The following is a 10,154-nucleotide window of genomic DNA, read 5'->3' as shown; positions in this document are numbered from 1 at the left end:
GGGATGCCACCACAATGCGAATGAACTTCATTCTGAACTTCTGTACCTGCACAAAGCAGTTCAGCACCTTGATGTAGGGATCGACCGATATCGGTTTTTCGTTGCCGATACCGATATTTTGGCCATTGCATATCGGTATCAGCTGATATTTTGAACAGTTAAAGTTTTGAAAAATAAACACAATTTTTTGACACATCTGTTACTGACCATGTCAATGTTTGTTTATTAACATTTTTAACATTAAGGGCCCGTTCTTCACACCTTAACTGCATGAAAACTGATAGGAAAACCGCACTTGCAGGGACATCAGTTTCACATCATCTGATTGTGAATGATGCATAAACTGTTGCAGTAGTGCACTCACTCAGTGCAATAATTTTAAATCACTACTGCAGTGCAGTCAGTGCAAAACTGCTAGAAAAAAAGCTAGACAAACAGCTAGACAGTGGATTGGAGTCAGTGGACTTACATTGTTTGTGCACGTGTTGCATAGTGCTGCTGCTTTTTCTGGAGCTGGAGATTAGAAATGGTCCCAGATCACAATTTTTTTCTATCTGCATCCATATCCATTGAAATTTGAAAGACACTACTGAAATTGAATATAGGCTTAAAAAAAACTGTCTGGCTGGCAACCTGTGGTGATGAGTGGCTGGCACCCTTTGGTGGCTGGCTGGCACTCTGTGGTGGGTGGCTGGCTTGCTGGCTGTCACCCTTTGGTGGGTGGCTGGCTGGAACCCTGTGGTGGGTGGCTGGCACCCTTTGGTGGGTGGCTCTCTGGGTGGCTGGCTGGCACCCTGTGGTGGGTGGCTGTCTGGCACCCTTTGTTGGCTGGCTGGCACAATTTGGTGGGTGGCTGGTTGGCACCCTTTGGTGGGTGACTGGCTGGCACCCTTTGGTGGGTGGCTGGCTGGCACCCTGGTGGGTGACTATGTCTGGCACCTTTTGGTGGGTGGCTGGCTGGCAACCATTGGTGGGTAGCTGGCTGGCACACTGTGGTGGTTGGCTGGAACCCTGTGGTGGGTGGCTGGCTGGCACCCTTTGGTGGGTGGCTGGCTGGTACAGGCCTGTGGGTGGCTGACTGGCACCGGGCAGCTGTGGGTGGGTGTATGTATGTATGTGGCGGCTGTGTTATACCAGTGAATACCAGCCCAAGCGCTGAACCAGCCATAGTGTACATATTGCAGGCCACAGCCTCCACTTTTTTGTTAGATGGATCCTTAAAGGCTGGAGACATTTCAACCGGAATCATGGTTGCCCTTTTCAATCTGGAAACTGGAGGGTCCACCACTGGTGGGACAGTCCATTTTTTAAGAAGGGACTCCTCATAAGGGTACCGCATAGCAAAGCGCTTAGGGACCACAAGGGGGCGTTTATGCCATCCCCACTCTTTTGCAACAGTTCTGTCAAAATAGGAGGGGAAAGAAAACACCTTTGTCCCTCTGGACAGCTTGTGAGTGCCAAAGGGAACTGGTGCCTTCGTCGCAGCTCCAGCTGCATCCTCCATCTTTAAAGTCTCACGCACAGACACGCAGTGTTTCCACCAGTGCCTTTTCGTGCGCAGCTTCAGGAGTGGAGGAATCGTCCTTACTATCTGAGAATTCAGGGGGCATGGGCGCAGACCCAGCAGGGTGAGCCACGTCCGCAGCGGCCAAATCAGATTCAGGATCTGAGGACATAGATGAGACAGGAGAAGGTGGGGGGTGCTTTTTTGCTAGCCCGCTGCCCAAAAACAACCTCCACCCGGAACACAAAGGTCTCCAGGACCACCGTCAGTTCATCAATGGATGGTTGGGACCCAGAGGTCCCCGTAGCTTCTGAGATGGGGTAAGGTGAGGGAACATGCTCCAGGGACTCCATGAGTCAATAGGTGGACCCCCCACAAGAAAAGTGCAAACACTGCTAAGGGACACCCCCACCATGCTGGCAGCACCACCTAGTTGCCAGCAACAGAGCACCCCACGATCCTGTAGCAGAGAGGGAGAGGACCCTACCAGACTCACCACCCCATGGAACAAGCACCGACAGCACCAGGATTAAATGCAGTCCTCGTGCGGTGTCCAGGGAAGGAAAAGACCCAGGAGTCAGCACCAGGGGATGAGAAGGGGCTTCCACAGCTGAAATCGCCACCCAGAAAGGCTGCACTGTCATGGCTGCCACTATTTCCAATTCTGGACTAATGCAAAATGGCTGTCGGACTACACAAACATGGCCGCCGTGCATTACAGTACACAGGCTACAACAAAATGGCAGCCCCGCGCAGCACCACGAGGCTCCCAGGAGGGATCTCTAGGCCTCAGAAAACAGGCCCAGGCAAGAAGGGGGGACCCTGACAGGAACTCCCACCAGGTAAAGCCCCCCCCACAGCTAATCGCTGGCGGCACCCCCCCCCCATCGCCAGTCAGTACTCTGCCCCAGTCCCATGAGGTAGGCCAGACCATCCCACAACCCCAGCATAGGTGGGGGCTGGAGTGGATGGGGGGGCTAGATGGCCCACAGGGACCATCAGACACAGATGAGGGGGTGCCTAACGGGAAGGAGGGGAACCTGGGGGTTCTGACTGCCCCACGAAGGGGCCCACTTCCACCCCAAGACCCTTAGGGGGACAACTTCTTACCATACCAGGAACCAGGCGGGCACCACTCCAGACAGAGCCTCCTCTCCATCAAAATGGGGGGGCTGTCGCCCAAAAGGAACACTGTGATGCAGGCCAAAACCCAGTCGTATGTGAACTCACAAGGAGTTTACATCGCAGGCCAGCCCCTGTCCAGTGGGGCTATGTCGCGGCCAACCTAGCGCGGAGCTAAGGTCTGCGCACGCTCGCTGGCCAGACTGGGGTGACCACTGGATTTAGATTATCCAGCCTGTTGCCCAATCCAGCAGTTGATTGTAGATCTCGCAGAGGAAAAAAATAGCAAGAATCTATCCAAAAGTAAAAAAATTGGCTGGACCAAAATATCTCAGCAAGGAGCTAGGTCCCTACTCCTGACTATGCACAAAAAAAGAGTACCTATAGCATAATGGGAGAGTATACCCCCTGGGACTGCCCATAGGATGTAGTTAATCTTTTTTTCTGTCTAGTGTCCTACTCCTGTAGGGGGCAGTATAACCCAATGGTTAGGAAGATCAGGAGATGTCCCAGTCAATGAACGACAGAGAAAACCCATTTTTAGTAGTATGATATAAAGTGAGAACTGAAAAAGTTTTGATAGCATTCTGCACCATCCTTTACTGGAGAATATTGCTACCCTTAATTTTTGTAGTATTGTCACACAGACAAGAAGTAAAGGGAAAATCTCAATGGGCTCACAGACAAAAACCTGGCAGAGCTCCAACCACTCCTCACATCCCAAAAAAATAAACTTTGGCTGGAGCTAGGCTTTAAAAAGCTACGGGTCCCTTTGTCCATTAGGGCCCTTTTCACATGACCGTTCCGTTAAAGTTCACCTGTCACTTTTTCAGGTAGACCTAATCAGACAATTTATTCGCCCGTATGGATTTGTGCATAAATGTATAAGAGTGTGTGTAAAAAGCATTGGTAATTTGGCCCTTACACCGCATTCACACTGCAGCGGCACGACTTCTGCACGACTTCAGGGGCGACCTGTGAAGTCCCGTGCACCGCAACTTGCACGGACTTCATATAATGAATGTCTATGCAAGTCGCTCCGAGGTCGCCCCGAAGTAGTACAGGACCCTTTTTCTAAGTCGGAGCGACTTGTGTCGCTCCTATTAGAACGGGTCCTGTAGCACTGAATGGACCGCGGTAGTGTGAATGGACACTGAAAGTAGGGCTTCGTTTTTGCAAGCCCCTTTAAAAAGCTATTTGTAAACAAACAGATCTCCGGGAAAAAAAAAATACTTCAGTTCTGGCCTCCAACACTTCTTGGGAGGTGCGGGGTAACATTACCATGTTTTCCTGCAGAGCTAGAAGCTTGATATCCTGTGAAAAGTCACTCCAACCCATTGTAGGATGGCATCCTTGTGGGATTTCAAGCACCCCAGCTACCAAGGAAGCAACAGTAAGACATGGTGATGTCGTCGCCCATGCCTCCTGGAAACGTCAGAGGCTGGGGCCAAGGCAAGTCATTTTTTCCTCCCAAATGATCCATTGATTTAAAAATTGCTTTTTAAAGACATTTCTGTTGGAAGACATAGGGCTTGTTCCACGGGGGATCGATACACAGATGACCGCTCCCTCTCCGCACACAGAGCGGAGAGGGAGGTGTCAGAGCCCCATGCATTTCTATGGGGGAATCGGATGAGAGCAGATCGCCTGTCCGCTCTCATCCGATCCCATCCCATCCAATTCCCTGGACGGATGGAAAATAGGGTTTCCATCCATCCGGATTTCACAGGCAGGACCGGATGTGGATGGCAGCGGACATGTCTCCGCTAACATCCGCTGCCCCATCGGGATGCATGGAGGATCCGATCAGATAGCTCGTGTGAAATTACCCTTTGTCCCTTTTGGCATGGAAAGTTTTCGTCAATGGACACACAGATTCTCTTTAATCGATGTGATCATTCTTGTGTTGGCTCAGTTTAGAGAAAAGCGGACAGCCTGTGTAGGGGAAGTTAGTTGATATACTGTGCTATACTGCACTAAATTACTGTGGACTGCAGTGTGGTGGGCTACATATTATGTATCCACCCTGTGGTCACAGTTCAGGGACTCAACAGTTCTTTTTAGGACTACCTTTTTGTGTGTGTAAAAAAACAACTATATTTGCTGTTTATCTTTTTTCCAGGGTTTTCAGTTTTCCTTTTATTTCAGATTTATCCATATTTTTTTTTTCAGTTTCTGCTAGATTAAAAGTGGGTTGGCAAGTAGTGATAAGAGTTTGATTTTGAGGAGGTATATTTTTTAGGGACTTTTGTTGTTTTTGGCCAAAGCAGGCTTTGTTTGCAGCAAAGTAGGCAATTCTCTTTATTAAAAATGTTGGACAGATATAAAGTGAGAAGTGAAGGTTCTGCACATAGCTGGACAAAGCTGGTGTTTGGGCCACACCATCTAGAACTACATTTTCTGTCTCCTAATGGGCATGCTATAAAGCCAGAGCTTGAAAGGATGTAGTTGAATAGCAGTCAAAGAGTTCTTCTTCCTCCTATCAGGTGCACATGATGATCTTGGGCACATACATGCAGATAAGGGAGATTGTGCTATAATTACAGAAGGCAGGGAGCAGGAAGAGGCAGTGATGTTTCAGCAGCTGGAGCTTACTCCAATGTAGGCTTCAGTGATACAGAGGGGGTGGATTATGCGGTAGCAATTGTTCATGGCTGCCACTATTTGGAGAGATCTGAGGCAGAAGAGGATCAATGGAAGTTCAGGAGCAGTTTTGTAATCCTTCAGCCCACAGGCGCAGGACACCAATTTCACCAAGGGTGGTCCTCAGAGCGCTGCAGTGTGGGTTTTTTTTTTTTTCTAGCATATCTGCTACATCAGTACACCAAGGATTCCTCTAAACGGATTTATTTTTGTAGTCACATAATAAAAATACAGCAACATTTCGCAGCCACAAGGGCTCCTTCATCAGGCAAGCAAGTGCCAGAAGTATAAAGTGGCATCAAAGTTGCACTACATGAACAGAACTGTCATACTTTCAAAAAGCAAAACGCATCAAGACCACCGTTTTGGTGCGGGTCCATTGAAGTGTACTACACGCGAAAAACAACCTGTTGCAGAGAAAAAATAAAATAATAATTCCCTGACCCTTTCCAAAATCGCCAAAGCTGAAAAATGCATAGGTATGAACATGTCCCCTAGCAACCCATGTTAAATGGACTGCAGTGCATTTCTGCAAAACGCACTAATAAAAAAAAAAAAGCAAGGAAGGTGTAATCCAGGCCTCAGTGTTTGTCTCACCGCTACAAGGAAAGTTTTTGGTCTGTCCACCTCACAAATTTGCTCTTGCAGAAATCTCACACTGGGACGGTTGTTAAAAAGTACAAATCATACCCCTCTTGTGATTTGTCTGATCTCGATATGTAGCCACAGCTTTTTCACAAACGGGGTGTCTCACGTGTAGAAAAAAATCCCTGCATAGTCTGCAGCAGATAGTGGAAAATCAAGCTCCCTCTCTCCTAAAAGGACATCTCAGTGTGTAACAAAGATTTCTGTAAGAGCTGATCTGTTAGGTGGACAGAACAAAAACGTTCCCTGTTGCAGGTGGGACAAACACTTATCCATTACACAGGATTACAGTTTTTATTTAAGGAAATGTTCGCTTTAGGAAGTTTTTATTACCCGTTTTGTGTACTGTGTTGCCTTCTATTACAGAGACAAATTAGAGTCAAACACTGAATTAAGTCAGCCATCAGGGACCGGCCGAATTTCAGTCCATGGCTGGGCAGGCTGATTGTACCCAAGTCAATCCATCCATCAACTTGGGTACAACCAGCTTGTCCGATTTAGCTGTTGGCAACAATCAGTATTCTGCCTATACTGATGGGGGGGGGGGGGGGGGGGGAATAATGGGATTTTTGACTTACCATAAAATACATTTCTCTGATGTTCATTGACAGACACAGCTCCTGATATTCATAACCATTTGGTTATACTGCCCCCTACAGGAGTAGGGCACTAGGCAGAAAATAATTCTGGCTACACCCATGGGCAGTCCCAGGGGGGTAGTATACTCCCTCTCTCTGCTATAGCCACTCAGTTTAGTTACAAGCAGTGTCAGGAGAATTATAACTCCATAGAGGGGTGGGTGCTGTGTCCGTCAATGAACATCAGAGGAATTGATTTTACGGTAAGTCAAAAATCCCATTTTCTCTTTCATTCATTGACGAACACAGCTCCTGATATTCATAACCATTTGGACATCCCAAAGCAGTGTTAAACATGAGGGGTGGGAACAACAAAATTCCCATGGCTAAACATTAGCCAACCAGGCAACAGGAGCTCAACCAAAACAATTGGAGCCCACCTGAAAAAACCAATACAATCTCAAAGAGGATCAAGTCCTCTTTAAACAACAGCAGCTTAAACAGCAGCCTGCAAAACATTGCGGCCAAAAGAAGCATCCGCAGATGCCAACGCATCCACTTTACGAAACTTTGTAAAAGTGTGCACCGACAACCAGATGGCCGCCTTGCAAACCTGCATCACTGACGCTTGACGAAAGGCCCAGGAGGCACTAAGCGCCCTAGTAGAGTGCGCCTCGACAGAGAAAGGAGGAACCTGACCCCTGATGGAATAGGCTTGAACCACTGTGTGTCTGATCCATCTGGAAATGGTCGCAGAGGAAGCGGACAACCCTTTGAGGTCCATCCCTGAGCACAAATAGAGTCTGACTTGCTGAAAGACTCCGTAGCTGCCAGGTACACCCTAATAGCCCAAACCACATCCAAGTAATGCAAGGCAATTTCCTTAAGATGTTTAGGCCTGGGACACAGGGAAGGCAACACAATGTCTTCATTCAAATGAAAATCAGAGACCACCTTTGGAAGGAACGAAGGACAGGGGCGAAGAACCACCTTATCCCTGTGAATCACAACGCAAGATGGACAGGATAATGCCGCCAGTTCAGACACCCTGCACGCAGAGGTCATAGCCACTAAAAAAGGCCACCTTCTGGGACAGCATAAGCAGGGGAATCTCCTGAATATTTTCAAAGGGAGGCTTCTGTAGAGTTGAAGGCACCAAATTAAGATCCCAAGGCGGCACCCTGAAGAAAGGTACGCAAAAGGGAGTGTGTGGCCAAAGGTCGTTGGAAGAAGACTGCCAATTTCTGTTCAACCCCCCCCCCCCCCCCCCGTTTGAACGAAGGTTAAGATCTGAGCCACCGAGAAGGAGCGAGGATGAACCCCCAAGAGAGACTCGCACCACGCAATGTACGTCTTCCACGCACGATGGTAAACCTTCCTAGAAGTAGATTTCCTAGCTTTCAACAGTGTAGGAATCACCGACTCAGATAAACCCCTATCCTTCAGCACCTGGCATTCAACAGCCAAGCCGTCAAAGCCAGCGACTGTAAAGCAGGGTGGAAGCTCGGTCCTTGGGAAAGCATATCCTTCATGAGAGGAAGCTGCCAACATCAGCGACCAGCTGCAACAGATCGGCGTACTAAGCCCGGCGCCACTAAGATGACCGGAATCCCTTCTGCCTCGATCCTGTGTAGAAGGCTGGGCATAAGCTTGAGAAGAGGGAAGGTGTAAATCAATATGATCCTGACTCCACAGGGCCACCAGCGCGTCTGTAGCCTCCGCCAGAGGATCCCTTGACTGAACCACAAGCCTCTGCACCTTTCTGTTGAGCTGAACAGTTCCACCTCGGGGCTGCCTCAACGGAGACATAGCTGATGAAACACCTCCGGATGAAGGGACCACCCCCCATTGTCCAACGCCTGCCGACTGAGATAATCCGCCTGCCAATTTTCCATCCCGGGAATGTCTACGGCGGAGAGGGCTGGAACAAACCGTTCTGCCCACCTTAGAATGCCTGCTACCTCAAGAGCCGCCAGGACACTTCTTGTGCCCCCTGGTGATTAACATAACCCATGGCCGTGGCATTGTCCGATTGAATGAGCACTGGACAACCCTAAAGACGATACGTCCAATGATCCAGACACAGTCTGATCACTCAGGAGTTCCAAGACATTGAGCGGTAGTCTGGACTCTTCCAGCATCCAGAACCCCTGAGCAAAATGCTTGCCGAGAACGCCTCCCCAGCTGGACAGGCTGGTATCTGTGGTGACGACTGTCCAATACAAGGAAGGATTTTCCCCAGCTGAAGCACGAAGCCTCTATATCAGGGACTCCTTCGTTCTCCGGCTGCAGAGTCTTGTCCCATATGGTCAGAATCTCCCTTTGCAGGGACCTAGTAAAGAACTGTGCAAATGGAACCATCTCGAAAGTAGGCACCATCAGGCCCAGCACCCGCATGCAAGTCCAGAAGGATTACCATTTGTTGGACAGCAGGAGGCGAATTGCAGCCTGCAATTTCAGGAGTTTGTACAGAGGAAGGAGCATTCTGGCTAAGGCCGAGTCCAGAGTCAGGCTCGGATAGCCCAACTTTGTGGACGGAACCAGGGCAGACTTCTGAAAATTTAACATCCAGCTGAACTCCCACAGAGTATTTTGATCTCCAGGTTCTCCACCAGAGCAGAGGTGGAGAATGCTTGCAGAAGGAGATCGTCCAAGTAGCCCAGTACCGCAATCCCCTGTTGGCGTAGGAAAGCTAGCATCTTTTGTGAAGACCCGAGGAGCAGATGCAAAACCAAACGGTAACACCACAAATTGAAAATGCTCCTTCCCACAGCAAAGCCGAGAAAACTATGGTGACTGGCACATATTGGAATGTGAAGGTAGGCATCCTTGATAATCGATAGAGGCGAGGATATCCCCCCGACACAGGGATGCCACCACTGTTCGAATTGACTCCACTCTGAACTTCTGGACCCGCACAAAGCAGTTTAGCGCCTTGAGGTCCAAGACTGGACGCACTTTCCCTTCCTTCCTGTGAACTGGTTTGAGTAAAAACCTTGAAAACGTTCCGAGGTCGGACCCGGAACAATCACTCCTTGAAGGAACAGGTCTTGTACTGCCACAAACAGGCCCTGTAAGCGGTTGGGGGACAGGCACAAATTGGAAGGAAAAAAACCTTGCCGGGGGACAAAAGCGAAACTCGATCTTGTAGCCGGACCGAATGACTTAGTGGACCCACTTGTCTTGCACCCGGGAAGTCCACGGGTCCAGAAACCAGTGAAGAGATCCCCCCCCCACCACGATACGGGTGAAGGCACACCTTCTTGCAAAAGGAGTCTTGGCAACGGGTCTGGAGAAGCCCATTGTTGGCTTGCCAGCCCAGGTTCATTTGGATCCTCCAGAGGAGCCCCTGAAAGGCTTCGAGCCCTTGTCAGTCGACCCTAAGGGGCAATCTCCTTGGAAAGGAAGATCAGTCAAGGTCTTGTATGAAGTTTGATCCACAGAACAGCACTTGAGCCAAAAGACACCCCGAAGGACCACTGCCAAAACAGAGGCGAGCCATTAGGGGAGCTGCATCCAAAGAGGCATCAGAGATAAGCTGCAGCCCCTGGACCAGCTGGTCCGCCAGCTCAGCAAAGGCAGGGGGGAGCTATTTCCCCTCCAGGTCACGGCGTAGGATCTTAGCTCACTCGGTCAGAGTTTGCAACACTAGGGCAATGGTG

This window comes from Pelophylax lessonae, assembly GCF_965119305.1.
Source record: "Pelophylax lessonae genome assembly, chromosome: 1".
Lineage (NCBI taxonomy): Eukaryota > Metazoa > Chordata > Amphibia > Anura > Ranidae > Pelophylax > Pelophylax lessonae.
Note: the sequence above shows the minus strand (reverse complement) of the source record.